Here is a 23,241-nt window from a genome sequence, read left to right as displayed (position 1 = left end):
TATTATGCAACCATCAAAAGGAATGAAATCTTGCCATTTGCAACGACGTGGATGGAATTGGAGGGTATATGCTGAGCGAAATAGGTCAATCAGAGAAAGAGATGTATCATATGATCTCATTGATATGAGGAATTCTTAATCTCAGGAAACAAACTCAAGGTTGCTGGAGTGGTGGGGGGTGGGAGGGATGGGGTGGCTGGGTGATAGACATTGGGGAGGGTATGTGCTATGGTGAGTGCTGTGATTGTGTAAGAGTGTTGAATCACAGACCTGTACCTCTGAAACAAATAATACATTATATGTTAAAAAAAAAAAAGAAGAATATAGTAGGAAGGGAAAAATGAACGGGGGGAATCGGAGGGGGAGACGAACCATGAGAGACTATGGACTCTGAGAAACAAACCGAGGGTTCTAGAGGGGAGGGGGGTGGGGGGATGGGTTAGCCTCGTGATGGGTATTTAAAGAGGGCACGTACTGAATGAAGTACTGGGTGTTATACACAAACAATGAATCATAGAATACTACATCAGAAACTAATGATGTAATGCATGGTGATTAACACAACATAATAAAAAAAAAATCAGTGATTTTGGCTCCCTAAAAAAAAAAAAAAAAAAAAAAAAAAACAACACTAAAACAAAATTTTCCTGGTGAAAAGAGGCTATCCATTTTAAATAGAACATACATTCTACTGGTTTCCTGTTTTATTCATTTATCTGTCAGCCCTATAGGCATTTAGGTAAATCATTTTGTCCATGCTTTTCTGTCACTTACATGTCTCCAGTCCACTCAGAAATCCCCTGGCTTATACTTCTGGACACATGGCTTATATTTGAAGATATAATATTTGCTCTGTTTTTCTTTCATAAAATCCTTTCTTATCACCAAATCCTTCTGTAATGTAGTTGTTCTTTTAACAAGACAGAGAGAACAAGTTTTATGACCACTGAAATCCAACATAGACAGACTATTATTTGATATGCTCCAAAGACACTCATTTGCAGGGATAATTTAGAGTGTTCTATTTCATAAATCTACTCTTGTACAAATTAAAGAAAATTTAAAGCTTTAAATTTCTCATATATCATTTTGTGAGGTTTGAGTCAAATAACACTTTCCAAAGATAGGGTCCTCTTTTTATATGTGGATATTGTGACTTAATTAAATGTTGAAAACTTGGTGTTTATTTATAATATGGTAAATAAATTTTTCTTTAGTTTTTTTTTAAATAAAAGAATTGGTGTAATTCAGTAAATGCCCATCATTGTTAAATAAAACAATATGCCATATCTTATAGGAAGACCACTTGGCTAAAAGTCACAGGAGTCGTATTTCAGTTCATTGATTCATCATTCAACTACAAATATTATGTGTTGAGCTCATATTATAATATGAGCACCTATTATGTGTTAAGCACTCTTCAAGGTGCGGTAAGCAATCAATCAAACAAATAGGTCAAGTTTCTGTTTTCAGGGAGCTTATAACATAGTGGGGAGAAAATTGGTAGTAAACTGTACAAACAAATATGTCAACTTCATGGCTTTGGGAAAATTAGTTTTTATTTCTGAGACTCAGTCTCTCTATTTGTAAAATTAAAATGTTGACCTCTAATAATTCCCATATCTATAAGTTAATGTTCTGTTTTACATTTTAATTTGTTTTTATTTATCTAGCAAAGAGTCTTAACTGATTCTGAAGTGAGTCTGGATGTTGCATAAGGGTAACATAAAAGTGGAAAAGATAACCTCTTTTTGTGCTTTGAGAACGTATCTCTAGAAGAGTCTCACACTGATTTTTAAATTGTCAGAGACTGTGTGATGGAAACAGCTTTGTATTTCTCTAGAAATATTCTGTGTTTAGAAAATGTAAGAAAGAAACATTTATGTTCATTTTTGACATAACCATGTGCTCTTCATTTAACAATTCAATACATATACTTTAGCATTTATTACGTGCTGGGCATCAGCAAGAAGGTATAATAAAAGACAAATCTTCTGTCCTCATGAAATATACATTTTTAGACAGGAAGATTTTTCCATAATCATAAACAAGTAAATAACACTTCAGGTAGTGGTAAGTGCTATAAAGACAGATAATGCAGGGTAGGAGATTAGAGAGTGACAGAGGAAGAGAGGGGCCTATTTGATACAGGGTACCAGACCTCTTTGAGGAGCTAATTGCAAGAATGCCAAATAAAATATGTGATGACCAAAAAAATTTAAATTGTAGATAAATGACAAATAACTTTTTAGTATAAATGTGTCCCATGCAATATTTTAGACATAATGAGAATATAAAATTTATTATTTATCTGAAATTCAAATTTAACTAGGTATCTTACGTTTTTATTTCCTAATCTGGCAACCTTATATTTGAGCTGAGATCTGAATAGTCAGAAAACTGTGTACATACTGGATCTAGAGAGAGTGATTTCAAGATTTAAAAAAATAGCAAATATAAAATCTTGTGGTAGGGATTAATATGACTATTCAAGAAACAGCAGGAGAGCCAGTGTGGCTGGGCTGGATTGAGAGAGGAGGAATGGCTATCTGTATTGAAGATAAAGGCAGAAATCATATCATAGAGGCTCATTAAACCATTGCAAATAATTTGTGTTTCACTCGATGGAAAGTCATTAGAAAGTTTTGGGTGTGGAACAATGTGATCTAATTTAAGTTTAAAGAAATCACTTCAGCAGTGGGAAGGCTTGTGGGGAAGCAGGTGAAACAGACCATGCCAGAGATGTTGGTTTGGAACACAGTGTTAGCAGTGGGGATGGTGTGCAGAGGTCTGAATTGGGTTCTATTTTAAAGAAAGAACTGCAGGACTTGCTGGTGAATTATAGGGTATGTGAAAAAGAGGAATCAGGGTTGCTTTCTTCATCTTTGGCCTGAGCAACAGGATAACTGATCCAAAGCAAGTTTCATGACAACTAAAGGGAAGCAAATTAAATTTGAGTAAGCAGTTGTTTATCGAAACAGACATAAACACACACACACACACACAAACACACACACACATACACACACACACACACCTTGCACATTCCTTGCCAGGGTTATCAATTCAAATTACTGCTCTACCGTATCATCATCATCATCATCATCATCATCACCACTTTTGTGTGTTTATTACACCACGCAACATTATTAGCCTGTTAGATCTATTACTCAGTTAACTATCACAACAACACTATGATGTAGATACTATTACAATCATTCTCATTTTATAAAAGAGGAAAAGGAAGCCCATGGAGATTAAATAGCTTGCCCCAAGTTACACAGCTAGAAAATGGCAAAATATGGCTCTAAAGGCAACCTGGCTGACTCCCAAAACACTTTCACTAAACAACTTAGTTTTGCAAAAATGAAGAAAGGAAAACAATGGTGGTCTGAATCATTCTGAATATAAAAAGAGAATACTCATTCAACTCTTACACTTCTATTTAAAAGTTCAGAATTTTAAAAAAATTTAATGAGAAAATTCATGGAAAAAAACGTTATTAAGTGACAAAAGAAGATTTGGCAAATTTAAGATAGAGTCTTTATTCTTGGGTGGGAAGACTGAAATTATAGTCATTTTCCCCAAATTAATTTAAAACAATTTTTTTAAGATTTTATTTATTTATTTGGGAGAGAGAGAAAGAGAGAGAGAGAGAGAGCATATGAGAGGGGGGAGGGTCAGAGGGAGAAGCAGCCTCCCCGCCGAGCGGGGAGCCGGATGCGGGACTCGATCCAGGGACTCCAGGATCATGACCTGAGCTGAAGGCAGTCGCTTAACGGACTGAGCCACCCAGGCGCCCTCCGCAAATTAATTTATAGCGTAAACCTATCAAAGTCACACACACATGTATATACACACATACATACATACATATACATATATATGTATGTATTATATAATGTATAGTATGTGTTATTAGTCTTATTTCAACAAATCATAAACAGATAAACAACAATCTAACTTTGCCAAGAATAAAAGGGGAAAGTAGAAATATAAAACACAGGAAATAAATAAAAATATTCTTAGAAATTAGAAATTCACGAGACTACTTTTTTCCTTCAAATCTATTCCAAATATATCTGAAAATGTTACTGATATATTATGCTTACCAAGGTATGTGTTTACTGATGGAAACAAGGCTAGGAATTGGAAAAAAATATAATTTTGTGTGTCTAAAGAGGTAGAAAACAAGATCGTATATTCATATTCACTTTTACCTCTATAAAGAAACTTTGAAAGGATATACCAGATACTCACAAAGGTTATACCTGGGTGAGGGACAGTGAAGGAAGACTTTCTGCTATACTGCTTTTATACTGAATAATGTGACTGTATTACCAATTCAAATATTTAAAAAATAATATTAACATGCCATATTTTGGAAACTGAAAAACAATTACTTCTGTGGTGAAAAAGGCATGCTCTGAGCACTGACCATACAAAATTTAACTAGTTTTACTACAAAGCTGTATTGGCTGGGAAGCATATGGTTTTGATCAAATAAATCTCTGTATGATTTTTATGTCTTTCATCACCTATTGATTCTGAAAAAAAATGCTTTTGACATCATAGTCTATGTTTGGTCCAACTCCATGTTACTAACTTGATTTCCTTTCTCAGAGTCTCTGAAGAAATTTGCTTTCACGCCTGAGCAGGATTTCAGTTCAGAGATAAAATAGCAAAATTATTAACTAAATATGATGCATTATTTATTTTGTTCTGCTTATTCTTTAAATCTAGTTTTGTGTTCAATTTATTTAAAAAAAGAAATATAAATGTTTCTAGGCTTAATGCTTTAAACACCGGATTTTGAGATGATGTCCATATTTAATCATCTTTTCTACTCTATAATGAGCTGCAAAATAGGTTTGAATAGGTTTTAACAAAGTTGATCATATTGCTCTCTCCCAGGGCTATTATATTTTACATAATTCTCTTTGTAATTTTGTTATCTGACTCGTGTCTGTAATTTATTCAGGATAATTTCCTTTTCATAGATTTTTATTAATAATATATTTTTAGCTTTTATCCTCTCATTTTAGTTTGTCAATACTTTATTTAGCTGAATTTGGAGATTATATAATTTGTATTATCTATTTTTACTTTTATTTCCCATTCAATAAAAGCTGATGGTTTGGGAAATTATCATTTTTATTTTTAATCTCTTGCAATGTTACAGCATCGCCATTAGAGCTGTTTCATTCCTTGAATCACAGATAAATCATTATTATGTTCCAAACCCTTCTTTCCTATAGGGCTTCTTGTTTCTCAACTCCATATTTCCAACATGCTAGCTCATAATGCTTCTAAATTTGATGTGGGGGTAACATACTCACCATTTCCTGAAAGCTGATCACATTTGTGAGGCATGGGAAAAACTACATAGTTGATTAAATTGATGAAGAAAACTATTTCTATTAAGGAAGTGAGTTCCACAGTTCATTTCAGATATTGATGGTATCATAAGTCTTCCCTGCTTAATATGAGGAATAACCTAAAAATTGTTCTTAGATGTTGTACATAAAATGCCTTTATAAGATTTTTCTTTGCTAAAGAAAATATAGGACCCAGTGGTTTTTATCTTGCAGAGATAGTATGAGAATAATGAAGAAAGAAGGCTTTGCTAGCTATGATTATCTGATAAATTTGTCTCTATTGAAAGAAAATGTCAGGGAGCCTGGGTGGCTTAGTTGGTTAAATGTTCAACTCTTGATTTTGGCTCAGGTCATAGTCTCAGGGTTGTGAGATTGAGCCCTATGTTGGACTCCATGCCAGGCATGGAAACGGCTTAGAATTCTCTCTCTTCAACCTCTGTCCCTCCCCCACTTTCTCTCTCTAAAAAAATGTAGTGAGGTCATTTAAGGAAATCTTAGGGTGTTTGGATTCAGATTATATAGTTGCCATAAAAGAGACAGATATAAGGCATGGTGAGTATTAAGTCATCTGTGTCACACTGGAGAAGAAGGATGTCAGGGGAGGCTTTGCAGAGAAGGTGACATGAATGGATCCTAAAAGCATGTGGAGGGGTTTGCCAGGTATAGAAGATGTGAAGGAGACAGCAGTGCATACAGAAGAAGGCACTGTATGTGAAAACACGGAAGCATGAGATGCTCTGGCATTTGGGGCAAATGAATGGAAATATGATGAGATGCTGGGAAGAATAACTGAAGATAAAGGGATTCAGCTATATAAGGGACAAATCAAAGAGGTCTTTGTAACCCATTCTAAAGATTTTCTGGAGTATTTTTTTCTAACCATATTTTTAGTAAATAAAAATAATAGTAAATTTGCATAAAATTTAATCTTGATTGGGATGTACACTGTCTTAAACAACAAACTCTGTAATAGAGAGTACAGTGCAGATAAGAAGAAAAAGTATAGAAATGTCAATTGAAAGATTATCTCTACTTGAGTGTCTACTTTCCTACTTTTCATTCACTCTTCCAACAGCAATTTGGTTCTGCTTCCACTATATCATCACAGTGACTTAGGTCACTGTTATCGATTGAATATGTGTGTCCTTCCAAATTCATCTACCGAAATCCTAACCCCCAATGTGATGGTATTAGGAGGTGGGCTTTTGGGAAGTCATTAGGTCATGAGGGTGAAGTGCTCATGAATGGAATTAGTGCCCTTATAAGGAGAGACACCAAAAAGTTTGCTTCTGCTCTCTGCTTTCTACCATGTGAAGAAGTCAAAAGATGGACACATTAGAACCCAACCATGCTGGAACCCTGATCTTGGCCCTTCCAGCCTCCAGAACTGTGAGATACAAGTATTTGTTGTTTTAAGCTACTTGGTCTATGGTAAATTATTCTAGTAGTTCAAACTGATTAAGAGAGTCACCAATGACCTTTATAAGTTATAATTTTTAAGTATAAATTATAATTAAATTCCCTATTATATAGTTAAATTTTATATTATATATTTTTTAGTACAATTTAAATTTATAAATTATGAAATTATAAAATTCAGCCTTGTTCTTATTTGGCCATTTCGGAGCATTTAACATTATACACCACTAACCGCTCCTTTAAACTCTTTCTTCTTGTGTCTTCCCAGATGCCCCACTTCCGTGGTTTTCCTTGTTTCTCTAGCCTCTAACTTCAGGCTACCTTGAGAGCTCCTACTCTATTCATCCATTTAGTTTTGGTCTTTTTGGGGTGGTAGGTCCTTTCTCTTTTTACCATGCCCACTCGGCTGGGGCATGTCTATTTAGTTCCATAATTTCAATTACAGTTAATATCTGTATGCAGGTGATTTTCAAATCTTTATCTACATCCAAAAGGTCCCTCTTCCTCAAAAAGTTAAAAATAGAACTACGCTATGACCCAGCAATTGCACTACTAGGTATTTACCCAAAGGATACAAAAATACAGACTCAAGGGGTACATGCACTCTGCTGTTTATAACAGCATTATCAACAATAGCCAAGCTATGGAGAGAGCCCAAGTGTCTGTGATTGGACTGAATTATGTCTTCCCCTACCTCCAATGCGTATAGAAGTCCTAAACCACAATACTTCAGAATATTGACTCTATTTGGAGACAGGGTCTATAAAGAGGTAATTAAGGTAAAATGAGGCCATTAGGGTGGGCCCTAATCCAGTGTGACAGGTGTCCTTATAAGAAGAGGAAATTTGAACACAGACAGGAACACCATTTGAAGACAAAAAGAGAAGATGGCCGTCTATAAGGCAAGGGGAGAGGTTTCAAAAGAAACCAACACTTCCAATACATTGAGCTCAGACTTCCAGCCTTGAAGATTTTAAGAAACTTCATTTCTGTTGTTTATACCACACGGTTTGTGGTAATTTGTTATGGCAGCCCCAGAAAACTGATACAGTGATGAAGGGTAGAAGTTTATCTTTCAAAGCAAATCTCTGATAGTTAGGATAATGCTCTTGCTACATATATTTAGACTAATAATCTTTAAATAACTTTAAAATGAAGAATATTGATTTTAGTTGAGAGGAATAAAACAAAAATGTGATTTTTAACGTTAATTTATAGTTTCACATGACTTTTCAGATGTTGCTCTACTGTAAGGACTATAAATACAGGAAAATATAACCCAATGTAAGGAATGTGGATGGTCTTATGTGTATGTATATGTTATTGCATATTCTGGTACAATCTAGAATTTGTTTTAAAATAAGAAATCAGAAAAATTTTGTTTGAAATAGATATAAGCCATGGATGATAAAGTTTTTTTTATGTTACCCAAGGATGTTAAATGGATTGTACAGTAATATGAAAGTGCTAACCCTTTGTTTATGGATGGAAAAGTCCTTTTCATTTAAAACTCCTATTTCCTCTCTCATGTATATATATATGTGTGTATATAAAGTCCCATTTGCTGAAATTTCTCATGCTTCATCTCAATTTCAGCCACATATTGTGAGGTTACACAAAAATTCATTTGGCCAATTCTGAGACATCCAAATGTGAAGGACATATTTCAGGTAGAGGAAGTTTTTGAAACTAATTTTAAGATAAAATGATTTGGCCTTTAGTTTAAGTAATACTTTTACTTGACTTAAAATAACTTAGATTAGAAAGAGCAAATATATAGCCTTTTGAAAGCGATGCCTTGAGTGCAGGGATGGTACTGGCTCATGCATGGAGCTGCCCTAGGGGACTCCCCAGTGTTTCTCCTGTGGAGTTGTGCACCAGCAACTGTGAGATGGTCCACAGAGAGATGGCAGCTCAGATGCCCTTCCTGTGGCTAGCAGTTACCTGAAGCGGCTCAGTTCTTCCCCCTGTAGCTCACTCAGGGCTTTCTAAGGTTGTCCAATATTCTCCAGCATCACCTATGACAATGGTTCTCAGTCACAATTTCCAATGTATGGCACAGGACAGTTCTGTTGGTTTATGCTGTGGAAATTAAGGCATGTAGACACACGCACCCACACACAACACACACACTCATGGCCACAGCATTTAGAATCATCAGGGTGTCTACATCACAGGCTGTGGTATAAGCATTGCCCCAAGACACAGGGAACAGGTAGCCAGATGCTGAATGAATGGATGAAGTGGAGTTGAGGTGAGAGAAGCACTTCCCAAATAGTTTCCAATTAAAAGCAGCCCAGGAGGGAATGGCATTCAGCTTGATGCAATTTGCATATTTACATTTATACATGTTAATGACAGATCTCTTTTTCTCTTGCTTTCTCATTTGCTTTCACTCTTTTTCCAAAAACGTAGTGTGTACTTATAATAGTAAATAATTGTGAAAGTAAGGAGTATAGGGTAGAAAATATAACTATTCCTGCATATGTGTTCCTATTTCTCTATCATCTATTTATAATATAATTTGCCTCATAATATATATACACATAGTTTTATATTCTGATTTTTAAAAATATATTATGAGCATTTTGCCATTTTCTTAAAGAACTAGATATTTAATGATCATATGTTATTATCTTTACCACTTTTAACTATTAAATAATTCAGTTTAATTTTGTTTTGTTTTGTTTTGCAATTTTAATTAACTGGAATATACAACTGTTGTAACAACATCATTAAGTGTCTGGGAAATTCAATGTTGAAACAATGACGGGCAGGTGTCCGGATATGACTGCACAGGAACTTTGCCTCTGGTGGGACAACTCTGAGGCATGACTTCAACTTCAAAGTTTCCCTGAAGGATTAGCTGAAGCCTGCCTGAAGCTTCACCTACAACTACACCCTTGCTTTGCTTCCTCTCTTCCTGCTCCTGCTTCTTCCGCTTGCTTACTGCTTTCCCCTGGGAGCACTTCTTTAATAAATCACTTGGAATAAATCTTTGTCTTACACTCTGCTTATGAAGAACTTGACCTAGGACATCTTTTCATAAATATATGATTATTCTCATAAGATAATGTCTTAGAATTACTCTTTTATGGGGTACATACTTTCTAAAGTGTTTGACAAATACTGTTAATTTGCTTTGTAGAAAAGTTGTATAGAATTCACTTCTTAACGATGGACTCTGAAAAACAAACTGAGGGTTCTAGAGGGGAGGGGGGGTGGGGGGATAGGTTGGCCTGGTGATGGGTATTAAAGAGGGCACATTCTGCGTGGAGCACTGGGTGTTATGCACAAACAATGAATCATGGAACACTACATCAAAAACTAATGATGTAATGTATGGTGATTAACATAACAATAAAAAATTTTTAAAAAAAGAATTCACTTCTTACCATCAATGCATGCGTGCTTCTTCCATTGTGTCCTTTCGAATATTATCAATTATAATTTGAATAAATCTTTGTCTTGTTGGTAAGCAAAGAATATTTCATTGTCATAATTATTTTTGGGCTCTTTGGTGAGCAGTTTCTGAAAAGAATTTAGTCGTGCTATTTTGTAACTGCATATGGCTATAGTATCATGCTTTGACATCCTCTTAACAGAAAGCCCTGGGTTGGCTCCTTTTCCCACAATAGTTTCACACTCTCTGGAAGCAGAGCCCTCTCTGTGCTTGGGGAAGATCCTGATCCCTACCATGCATTAGGGAACTTGGAGTAGATACTTGATTGACTAGGGCCCATTAGGCAGGCTCTCTTTCTTGTGAATATAAAACAGACAGTTAAAGCCAGAAAATCTAAAAAGGCAAAGAGACTAAAAAAATCTAGGGAGTGGGACTATGCTCATAGCGGCACCTTAAAAAGGAGATCTGTTAGCTGAAATAGGACAATAGAATAGAATACTGGGCTTAAAAATTGACTTATGCTGATATATGGAAATTTGATAATTAAACAAGTTGGTGTTGCAGGACAGAGAGCAAAGAAAAGAGCTATCCAATAAATGACATTTGGGAAAACTACTTATCCATATGGAAAAATGAAAATGGATCCCCTCCTCATATATACAAAAGCCAAATACAGTTGGGACAAGGACATCCATGAGAAGATGAAATTGTAAACATTTTGGAAAAGAACTTGAGAGGAGGAACTTATATTTGGGGTATAGAAGGACTTTTAAACAAGACACAAATGATTCTTTTCACAAAAGAGCTGAGTACAGACTGAGAAATTTGATTACATTCAAATTAACAACTTCTGTCCTTCAAAAGTAAGGGGAAAAAGAAGCCACAGACTTGGAGAAGCTATTTGATAAACATTATAATAAAGAGATTATTAGTATCCATACTATATAAAGATATCTATAAATCAACAAGAGGAAGCAACATAATAGAAAAAAAATGGGCAATAGATATGTATAGACATTTTGCAGTGGGGAAATATGCATGGCTGGTAAAAAGGAAAATATATTCGATCTTATTTGTAATCAGGAAAGGCAAATTAAGCATCATAAAATAATATTTCACCCACCAGAGTGGCCATAATTTATAAATCTGATAGTGCTAAATATTGGTAAGTATAATGAGCAATGGGAACCCTTATGAGCTGCATCTTGGAGTGTATACTGGAACAGACTCTTTGGAAAACTATTTAAAATCATCTTTTAAATTTAACATTTCCATACCAAAGACCTAAAAAATTTCACTACTAGGTGTAAACATACCTTTTAGAAACTCTTGCATGTTATATCTGAAGACATGTATAAGATCATCCTGAGAAGAACTGTTGTAATGGCAAAAAACTAGAAGCAGTCCAAATGCTCATCAATAGTAGGATGGGTAATTACATTACAGTATACTCATGTGTTGGTGAATTACCGAAAATGAAATCATAGCTAAATGCATTAGCATGTAAGAATCTCAAAAATAGTACTTAGTAGAAAGAGAAAATCACAGACTACCTACAATAAATGTCAGTTCAAAATTATAAAAAAGCAAACAATACAAATATGTGTTCATATATAACACACAAAACTAAAAATAAAAGCAAAAGAATAATTAACATAAAATTAACATAAATAATTAACATAAAAATTAGAATTATGTTGAATCCACTTAGGGTAGAGGGAAGGTAATGAAATCAAGAAGGGCACACAAGGATCCTCAAAGTTAATGGTAATGGATAGTTTCATGATTAGGGTGGTTGGTTCATAGGTTTTACTATTATTTCTGAAACTATACAAAACACTATGTACACTAGTATACACACATCCATATTTGTAGGTATGATACATTTTATAATAAAATGGTGAACTTGGAATGTGGCAAACAATGGTGGATATAAGCAAACCCTACAAGGACACCGCCACTACTGTGAGAATTAAATATTGGTGACAGTTGTCCGGTGAGATATACCAGTTTAAAGATCTTTGTTTCACAATTATAGAAACAAACTGAAAATTTGTAATATTGCTTTAAAATGCCAATTTACTGAGAATCTGTGAGATTATGGACATGAGATTATGGAATGAGATTACAGAATTTGTTCACCCATTCTTGAACAATGAGTGATTTTTTAATTTTTATTTATTTTTATCTTTTTTGTCTTTTTAATTTAAATTCAATTAATTAACATATAATGTATTATTTGTTTCAAGGGTACAGGACTGTGATTCAACAGTCTGATATAATATCCAGTGCTCATTACAACACACACCCTCCCTAATGTCCATCACCCACTTATCCCATCCGAGTGTGACTTTAAAAAAACCTCACATGTGTTAGTTACTATTCTAGATGAGGTGATTAGAGCATTAAACAGTAGACAAAATATTGGCTCTCTTGGATCTTTTCATCAAGATGCAATGGGGGAAGACTTATAATACGAAAATAAACTAATATATATATTAAGGGCTGATAGCTATTATGAGGAAAAAAATAGATCCAGATGACTTCAGCTTTTGGCCACAACAAGGTAATTTACCTTCTCAATTAAAAAAAATTCAGAATTGAACAAAATATATAATGTAACTATTTTCAAACACTGAACAAAAGACAACATAGGACTATGATCCCTTAGAAAAGGCAAACACACAATGTGAGGCCAGTGACTGACCAAGATTTCCCTGGATTTCCATCTATGGCACTTGGCTATTGTAGAGCAGGAAGATGGACCCCAAGCAGAAAAGTGGGCTGAATTTCTGGGTTGAGGAAGCAGAGGAAGCAGAGTAAAATTCCATGCTGCCTTAAATATTTGAAATTTGTGGGGTAGCATACTAGAGGAGGTAGCTGAACAGAGGGAGGACCCAAACATCTGTGTGGGAGTTCCTCATATATAACTGGTCAAGGACTGAGCTGCACACATGGCAGGGAAGTATTTATAAGGTCTAGCAGAGACAGAGCTGAAAGAGGTCAGCTGATTATTAGAGGTTCTGTAGTTCTGAAAGACCCTGGAGTTCCAGCCCAGTCAGAGTGGAGAGGCCTTGCTGGGTAGCTGGAGCTGTCAATGCTAGAGACCTCACAATGTCTACATTTTTGATATTTTAAGGATATTATCACATCTTTGGCAAAGGACATACCACATTTGTGAATTCAAAACAAAACAAAACAAAAAAATCTGCCACAACAAATCACAGGACCAAGTCTGACAGAACCAACATCAACCCACAGTAATTTGATTAACTGCCAGAACAAAAGTCAACACCCTCTAAAGGATGGAGTCGTAACTCAGACTCCCTACACTCCATTGTCCATAGTCTAATGCACACAAAGAAAACTACCAGACTTGAGAAGAAATAGGAATATGTCGCCCATAGTCAAGAAAAATAAAGTCTATCAAAACTAAATCTAGAACTAGCAGACAAAGGTTTTAAAAAAAGCTATTATGTACATATTCAAGGACTTGAAGGAAAATGTGGTTATGCTGAATGAACAGCTGGAGAATCTCAAAAGAGAAATTAAAATTCTAAAAATATAAAAATTGAAAATTTAGAACTGAAAGTGTAATATCGGAAAAGAAAATTTTAGATTGCACAGGAATGCATCATTGAACTTGAGGATGGATCATTAAAAATTATCCAATGTGAAGATGAGAGAGAAAGATGATTAAAATAATAAACATCCTCGGTGACCCATAGGATTTTATTGATTGGTCAAGTACATATGTAATTCAACCAGAAGGAGAGGAAATAAATAATAGAACAGAAAAAATTTAGAGAAACAATGGGCAAAAGTTTCTCAAAGAGGGTGAAAGATATAAATTCAACATTTATGAGGCTCAGTAAACTTCAGTCAGAGTAGAGACAAAGAAAAGCCACACTTTGAAATATATTTCAACCTCTAGAAACCAAAGATGAAGAGAAAATCTTGAAAGCAGCCAGAGAGAAAATGATTTGTTACTTACAAAATGATGGCAAACTTCTCACCAGAAGCAGTAAAGTTTAGAATAAGTGGGATGATATCTTTAAAGTGCTGAAAAAAAGAAAAACTTGTCAATTGAGATGCTATATCCATCAAAAATATTGTTTAAGGGATGCCTGCTTAAGCATGTGACTCTTTTTTTTATTATGTTATGTTAATCACCATACATTACATCATTAGTTTTTGATGTAGTGTTCCATGATTCATTGTTTGCGTATAACACCCAGGGCTCCATGCAGAACGTGCCCTCTTTAATACCCATCACCAGGCTAGCCCCCCCTCCCCTCTAGAACCCTCAGTTTGTTTTTCAGAGTCCATCGTCTCTCATGGTTCGGAGGGGGAGATGAAGCATGTGACTCTTGATTTCATTTCAGGTCATGATCACAGGGTTGTGGGATCAAGTCCCACATCAGGCTCTGAGCTGAACATGGAGCCTGCTTAATATTCTCTCTCTCTGCACCTCCCATCCCCACCCCCACTCACATTCACACACTCTCTCTCAAAAAAACAAATTCTTCATGAATAAAAACAAACAAAAAATTTTTCAGATAGATAAAACATAGAGAATTCATTTCTAGCTAATTTGCACTACAAGAAATGCTAAGGTAAGTTCTTTATATTTAAGGAAAATGAGATCAAATGGAAATTCCATTTTTATGAAGTAATGAAAAATATTATACATACTAAACATGTGAATAAACATACAATACTTATGTTTTCTTTATTTCCTCAATTTAAAAAAAAGATATATGACAGTATTGGTTAAAGATTTATTCATTTTTTTAAAAAGATTTATTCATTTAATTTAGAGAGACAGAGAGTGCAAGTGTACACAGGGAGGAGGAGCAGAGGGAGAGGGAGAGAGAGAATCTTAAGCAGACTCTTCACTAAATGATGTGGGGCTCGAGCTCACAACCTTGAGATCATGACCTGAGTCGAAACCAAGAGTCCGACGCCCAAACAACTGAGCCACCCAGGCGTCCCAAGACATATGACAGTTGTTTAGCAAAATTTATAACACCATGTTGTGGGATTTATAAAATCTATGCATATATATGTAATACCTATGACAGAAAAATAAAGGTAGGGAGTAAATGGAACCATGCTGCTGTAAATGTATCATGTTTTATATAATGTAGGATAATGTTAACTCAAAGTAGATTATGATAAATAAATGAAGTATACTGTAAACCTTAGAACAACTAACAAAATAAAAAAAAAGAAAAAGAAAAAAGAAAAGAAAGAAAATACAATATAAAGAGGTACAGCTAAGAAGCCAATAGAGGAATTGAAACTGAATTCCAAAAAATATTTGATTAATCCTAAAGGAGGAAGGAAAAAGAAATGGAAAAAAAATTGGACTAAAAAGAAAACAAATGGCAATAGAGAGCTAAATTCAATCATATCAAAACATTAAACAAAAATGGCCCCAAACCTCCAATTGAAAGCCATAGATTTTCACATTGGATAAAAACTGAGAACTATTTCTATGCTATCTACAAGAGAGATAGTGTTGTTTAAACTAAAACCTCAAACAGCTTTATTTATTCTGTTGTTCAGTCTCTGCTTTCAAAATATTGCCTTAAAATATAAATCATCTCTAAAGGTAACTTCAGCTATATTATTGATGACATCATATGTTATGTCTCCAGCTCCATCCTCTTTTTGTGCTATGATTGTCACATGATTGTGCTATATTGTCACATTAGATGACACATACCTAAGGGCTGACTTAATCATTCTACCCCCAAAACACCTCCCCATTTTTCTTTCTCCATTCATGGAATTATCATTTTTCACAAATTGCCTGGGTTCAAAACTTTTGATTGAAGTGAACTTAGTTAGATTCCATCATCTTTTAATCACTAAATCACACTGCATTTTTTTTTCAAAATGTCTCTTTCTAATGCCACACCATTTAGGTCATCATTATCTCATATATTTTGTACAGTGGCCATAAAGCGTTTAAGCAGAAATGACAGATGTTACCTCTGTGTGGTTCTCCAATTTCTGCACACATTTTGGTTTTTACTCATGTTCTTGACTTCTTCTATGTTAATGGATGGAAGTCATTAAAACAGCCCCTGATAGCTATTCTTAGATATTAAATTGATTTCCATTGAATTTCAAACTTAGGGACTTTGTAGTCACTGGGTGCTAGAACCATAAATATACCACCAAAAGAGCCAAGGATTCCAGGTGAGGTATTATAGCTGCTGGGAGAAGTACAGAAATAAGAAAAAAAAAATGCATTGAGGAGGGTAGGAATAATAGATTATATACCTCTATCACCCATCCCCTAAGCCCTGGCAGCCTAACATGGAGGGACATACCTTCTCCATGGAAGGAGAGTGAAGTGAGTGCCAACTTCATTGTTGACCCAAGAGATGGCCTGCCCCAGGGTGGCTCCCTGGGGTCTCCCAGGAACTCAGGCCCCCAGCTTACCCAGTGCCTGTCAGCTCTAGTGTCACCAGGCCCCTCCGGCAATCCCAGGTGGCTTCTGTAGCACTAGGCTTCCAGTGGGCTTCTGGGAACCCAGGCTTCTCCCGCCCTTCCACCTCAGCTTGCCCTGCTGGTTCCAGGACACCTGGGTGGATCCCATGGCCCTCAGGCTCTCAATCATCCCTCACAAACCCAGGCTCCTGGTTGGGTTCAGGAAAGGAAACTGAGATGAAACAGAATGAACTATACAATTAAACATTGTTATTTAAAATTAATTTTAATGATAAATTTAAATTAGTTTTAATAATAATAAATTAATAACTTAATATGTTGTGTTTTCAAGTTTTTTCTTTCTGAAAACCCATGAAATTCTTAATCATGATTTCTTAATCTTTAGCAGTATCTTTGGCCTAATTTATTCCAGTTTCTTTTTTTTTCTGAGATCAGAGTATGCTTTATCTGTTTACTTATTTGAACACATTCACACTGGTACATGAAAGGAATTCTCAGCCACATGGTCTGCAACTGCAGTTTCTAGGCTTTAAAAAAGAATCCTTATCCACTATATATCCTGGGCTTTACTGTAGAGAACTTAAGGAAGTTGTCTTTCTACAAAACTCTTTACAAAAGTTTGCAGTGTTTTTTTCTCCTCCTTCTTCTCCCCCACCCCTCCTCCTCCTTTTTCTTCTTTCTCTTTGTAATTTCAGTAATGCATTTTACTTTCAAAGAACCATTTTTGCCTGCCTTTTTTCTGGCTCTAAATTGAAAAAATTTGCCCTAATTGCTGCCAAAATCATTGGGCTTAATGATTCTTTCTATGCAGTACAGAAAACATACCCCTTGGATTAAAACCCAGTTTTGCATCTTGACTTATGTAAACCACACGTACCATGTGAAGACAGCAAAAAAGGAAAGAGGGGACAAGTACCTTCTGATACTTTTGTGATTCAGTAGTGCTCTTACCATCAGGGACTTTGGACACTTGTCTATGAATATGTGGTCTGTATTTTCTTGAATAATTTTGTTGAGTTCCCCTAGTATATAGCAGAGTTATGTCTGACAATAATCCAGCCTATTAAAGCTGTGGTAAGGAGAACCAAGGAAAGGACTGTGTGCTTGCTGGCTCCAGTGTTTCCACTGAGCAGCCCACACCTAGAGAGGCTTCTAGAACCAATGAGAGCCTGAATGAGGAGAACTCTGGATGCAGACCCAGGGTCTGATTTGTTTTTCAGTTTTCAACTAAACGTAGGGCATGGTCCATGTAAAGAGAGTCCTTATGGGGCTGTCTCTTAAATAAATACATCTGAAAATAGCCTTCCCTTTTCCATAGGAGAGCCAGGTCTCCAGTACACATTTCTGACTCCACAGAACTCCCCCGGACATGCCAGAGTTCTTTCTTTCTGTTCCCTTCCAACTAGATTTCAGTCCCAAGTGACAACTTCTCCTACGCAAAATCAACAGGGCTATAACTAGAGCTAGAACTAGAGATTAACGTGAGAGGAGTGGGCTTGAAGAGAAAATGAGAGGAAGAAATAAGATTAAAAGTCAACCCTTTGCAACAAAGGAATGAGCCTAGAGCAAAGGGCCTAAATTCCGCTCCCTCCACCTTTGGATCACACCACTAAGCTGGTTCCTGCATCCTGGCTGCCAAGCACTTTATGGACGAGCAGCTCTTCTGAAGAGAAATCTGTGCATTTAGGAACAAGTCTTTGATCTATAATATATGCTTTTTTTGAGTTATGTTATTACATTTATGTAACAGGGAGCTGAGTGCCATTAATTCACTCCTGGATAGGAAAGTTATTAATACAGAATGCAATTGTGGTATTTATTTATGACCACTTTTCTTCTAACTCTGCATTAGAATTAACTCAGCACTGCATTTCAGGTATTGATTTGGAATCTTAAAGTTTAATTTATTACCTTAATCGGAATCTAGGGTATTTAGACAGCATTTGCCTTCTCCCCGTGGAATGTCACTCTATGGCTGTCCTCTGGCATCTCTCTTCTTTTCTTTTTTTTGCCTTTCTTTGGGTGTTTAACAGCTCCCTCAGGGCATTGCCAATTATTTATGACATACTTCTCCTTGTAAGATCTAGTTGGAAAACCTGTTCCTATGGCAACTGCTGTTTTCAAACAGGATGGTTCCAACTTCAAAACAATATCATCAAATATGCAACAGCACATATATCTTTTAATGGCAAGCGTATTCTAATGATTTGTACAACCAAATCTGAAAATCTGAAAACTTGAAAAAAAAAAAAAGATGAAATGCTTGGAAAGCCCATCCGATTGAGTGGACAATGAGGTGATTACCTGTAGAAAACTTCTGGGGATTAGTTTGACTTGGCATTATTTAGGGAAGTCTGGTGAGAGGAGCCTAGGCTTTGAAATTATGCTGAGCAGAGACCTGTGACCTTCATGAACTAAAATTACCAGAGATGGACTAAATCTGGGTTTTGACATTTCTTTCTTTTCAGTACATTTAAAAAATTTTAAACCCCTACTGAAATCTTCAATCAAAGCACAGTCACTGGCAACACAGCACCAAATACTACATTTTGTAACCAGAGTATTTATTAGCTTATTACTCAGCTATAGTCTGTTTTCTTTGTCCCACTGTTTATTCATTTCAGTGCCAAGGAAATGAAGGGCAATGTTACCACTGAGTGATACTCCTTACCAGAGAGCTTTATTAATCAGGTTACTAAGGCAAGATCACTCTATAGCCTTGACTGTTACTTTTTCTTTTGTTTGTTGAGAGAAAGTCATTTTCTCTCACTGCATTCAAATCCAAATTTTGCTAGTTACCATGGTAATATTTTTGAAGTCAGTATCATTCTAACATTTCATCATGACCTATTATGATATAGCTTGGATTTATAGACTCCATTTATCCATCAATCATACTGGAAAAGTCTGAGGGAGGGAGGTATAGAGGGAGGAACTGAGGGAGGGAGGAACAGAAAGAGAGAGAAAGGGAGAGAGAAAATGAGAGAGAGAGAGAGAGAAAGAATCTCAGAGAACTATTGTATAAGAATGTAAAAATGAGCCTATATAAGTTCAGAGTAGCATGTTGTGTTGAGGAGAACAAATTAGTCTTCTAATCCTTATTCAGCTGTAATACAATATAAATCCAGGCACAAATTATTAATTAAGTCCATTGTAGAAATATGCTTGTTCCTTGATTTTAAGCCAAGAGACTACCCTTGCAAGATGTGTATAAACACGTAGGAAAAAATCAGAAATGTTCAAATTAAAGCTGCAATGTTACAGTCCCTGCTGAGGAGTTCATTTTTAGAGACTTTGGATCTGATTCATGATTGGAAGCCTCTCCTTTAATGTACACCAATTCTGAGTGAGGCCTACCAGCATGTGGGCCCCTAGGAGATAGATGGTGCAAACTGGAAAGCAATACCACAAGAAGATTTTAATCCCTGGTCAAAAGTTAGTGTCCAGGCCTAGAATAGAAGGAGCCTGATTCTATAAGAACAGAGTAAGTTTCATCTTACCCTGATCCTATAATTCTAACAATCAATTACCCCTTTGGGTTTCACATAGCTCCTCACCTCCCTGAAGACTAACACAGCATTTGTAATAATTTGCAAAACTTAGGAAATCAAATAATTATAATATTTTGTAGCTGGGATACACATCAACCATGTAGTGCCATGTATTTTCAATGAGGGCAATACTGATTCTTGGAGAGGAAGAAAAAATCTTAATCTTTTTATGTATAAAACACAGATATACATATATTAGATAAACTGATATACAGTATATGTGTGGTAAAATCTTATGAGAGAGTATTTTTAAAAATGTCTTAAAAAAGACTCCTTAGGGGAATAATAATGAAGAAAATAGTTGAGAAGCACTAATCTAGAGTAAGTTCCAGGTAGATTAACTGACCGGACCAATTTCCAAAGATAGTGCAAATACAGCTCTTGGTTTGAAATCTCTTGACTTCCTCACAGAATTTCTACATTTATTCAGCAAACATTTTTGGTGTGTCTGTCATGTGTTACAAACTAAGACTGGAGACACAAAACCAAAAATGTCATGGTCCCTAACATCAAGGAGACTCTGAAGACTGATGATTATAGAGCAATGTAGTAAGGGCAGCAGTCAAAACAAACAGCATACAGATCCCCTGCCCTATGGAAGAACTAATTAATTTCACATGTTGATTTAACTTAATATGTCCTCATTTCTGTGAGCTTGACATTGGTTTCTCATGTGAAATTATTGTTTGGGACACACACTATGTACTTTTTAAGGGTGTCACAGAGAGAGCATTAGACTTCAAATAGACCATCTGGACTTGAATCCCTGGCTTTTGTCTTTGGTAGTCATCCAGATAATTTTTGGTTGGCTGTGGACATGCTCATGTATTTTGAACTTTGGTTTTCTCAACTATTGATGTCACTGGATTTCTCTGAGAACTAAATCTCATAAAAAATATCTATTCAAACCTAAGAAGACACTTGGGTGTTGCTCTGGCATAAATCAGATGTTTTGTCATAAACCTTAGGGCCTGACTCTCAGTAAGTAGGAGACTGATTGCTCTGTTTCATCAGCTAAATTTCTTTGTCACCTTCTTGTGCTCTGCTGCCTGGGGCCTACTCCTTGGAGATACATTTTTTAACTCATGAGGTCCATCTGTGGGACTTCAACATGAACATTGCTAATTGGGGTGATGAAGAAAACCTTGCATGTTAATACTGACTTCTGATTAGATCCATTGGCAGGAATGTAGCTTGCTCCTGATGACTACAGTCAAGTCAATGAAAGCTGGAAGAACAAGAGGGAACCAAGGGCTCACACGTGAGTGATCTATTTAGTAAGTGGCTCTCTGAAAGTGAATGGTGACTCTGGATTTTGCTGAAGGTTTATTGTGTGTAAATAAATGACCACCTAAATGAGAACAAGCAGAGGCTATTTATTTAGAGTTTGTTATAGCAAGGGAGTCTTTGTATTTGGCAGAAACTCAAAGATAGGCTGGGTAATGGGAAAGCAGTATAGTAAAAATAAAGAGGGGAGGGATGGGGAAGGCTTTAGGTATTCTCTGGAGGCTGTTGGCATACAAGGTGGGCTAATTTAGAAGCACAGCATCTATATGTTTGGTTTAGGGATCATATTTGGCTTTCTTTGATGATTCTGATTTGAGTGGAAGGCAAAAAATAGGTAAGTTGGCAGTCATTGACCAAGTCCTGACCTTTTGGGGCCAACAATTATTGCAGAAGTTGTGGTTTGGCTTCCTGGATTGGTTGCTGCAGAGACTGTGGGTCAGATTTCTATTGTCATGTATGGTCTGGTCATTGTTCATTTGTATATGCAATCTTTTAGTTGGTATGCACATTGCTCTGCTAGTAACTTAAAAAATTATATGAATTAAACCTCCTTGGGACCCTTTTAAGAAACAGGTTGGCCAGGCTAAATAAAAGCAAAGCCCAGCCTGAGTGTTTCAATAAATCTGGGAATAACTATGACACAAATTTCCTGAACTATCTGGAACTTGTACAACTTCCTCGCATCTATTTCCCCCAAGATGATTAGAACTAAAAGTTTAAGATAAAAAAAATCTCATGTTCTAATTTCCTATAACATCCAGTAAAAGAGCAGTTGGGAGGGTTGTGTCATTATTTACAGCAGTTCTGGGATGCAGGAAAGTAGATGGAAGGAACTCTTGGGTCAGATTTAAAAGCTGGCTAAAGCAAAAGGGTACAAAAGAGAACCCTCTTACACTGTTGGTGGAAATGCAAACTGGTGCAGCCACTATGGAAAACAGTATGGAAATTACTCAAAAATTAAAAATGGAATTACCATATGATCCAGCAATTCCACTTCTGGGTGTAAAGTCACTATCATGAAGAGATATCTGTACTTCCATGTTCACTGCTGCATTATTCACAACAACCAAGACATGGGAACAACCTAAGTGTCCATCAGCAGATGAATGGATAAAGAAAACATGATATATACATATACAACGGAATACTATTCAGCCATAAAAATATGGAAATCTTATCATCTGCAACAACATGGCTGGAACTTGATGGCATCATGCTAAAGGCAATAAGTTAGACAAAGAAATACTGTATGATCTCACTTATATGTGGAATCTAAAAACACTGAATTCATAGAAACAGAGTAGAATGGTGGTTGCTAGGGGAAGGTGCTGGGGAAATGGGTAAAGGTGATCAAAGAGTACAACCTTCCAGTTAATAAAAAAAATAGAATAAAAAAATAAAAGCTGATTGAATCCTTGGAGCCAGAGTCCAGAAATTAGGGAAGAGGGGAAAAAATAGCACTGATGACTATAAGCATTGATAAGAAGTTGATGACTTAGGTCAAGTACTGTGTCAGAACCTAACAAATATCTCATTCACTCTTCACAAACTGCAAGGTAAAAAGTATCCCCATTTTACAGATGGGGAAAATGAGACATAGAGACAGTAAATGTTTTACCAGATTACAGAGATCATAAATGTAGGATCTAGTATTATCACCATCTACATCAACATGATATTATTATTCCAGGAGACTTTTGCCAGCAATATAAAAGTTGCAAATAACTTTATTATTCAT

At 35.8% G+C, this 23,241-nt stretch overlaps 2 long non-coding RNA genes across 3 annotated transcripts in view; one reads left to right on the top strand and one right to left on the bottom strand.

The window, feature by feature from the left end:
* Positions 1-7,196, top strand: part of LOC141373494 (uncharacterized) — a 37,976-nt gene extending 30,780 nt beyond the window's left edge. For both annotated transcript variants that reach the window (XR_012379555.1, XR_012379554.1), the window contains one exon: positions 7,066-7,196. This is a non-coding gene — a long non-coding RNA (uncharacterized lncRNA). The remainder of the gene's footprint in view (positions 1-7,065) is intronic.
* Positions 1-23,241, bottom strand: part of LOC141373495 (uncharacterized) — a 110,119-nt gene that overhangs the window by 24,033 nt on the left and 62,845 nt on the right. The window contains exon 3 of the long non-coding RNA XR_012379556.1: positions 14,195-14,262. This is a non-coding gene — a long non-coding RNA (uncharacterized lncRNA). The remainder of the gene's footprint in view (positions 1-14,194; positions 14,263-23,241) is intronic.

Source organism: Callorhinus ursinus, unplaced genomic scaffold (assembly GCF_003265705.2).
Source record: "Callorhinus ursinus isolate GAN/ISIS: 27379988/994484 unplaced genomic scaffold, GSC_fseal_2.0 scaffold10, whole genome shotgun sequence".
Lineage (NCBI taxonomy): Eukaryota > Metazoa > Chordata > Mammalia > Carnivora > Otariidae > Callorhinus > Callorhinus ursinus.
The sequence above is the reverse complement of the archived record's forward strand: the minus strand, read 5'-3'. Positions and strand labels throughout refer to the sequence as shown.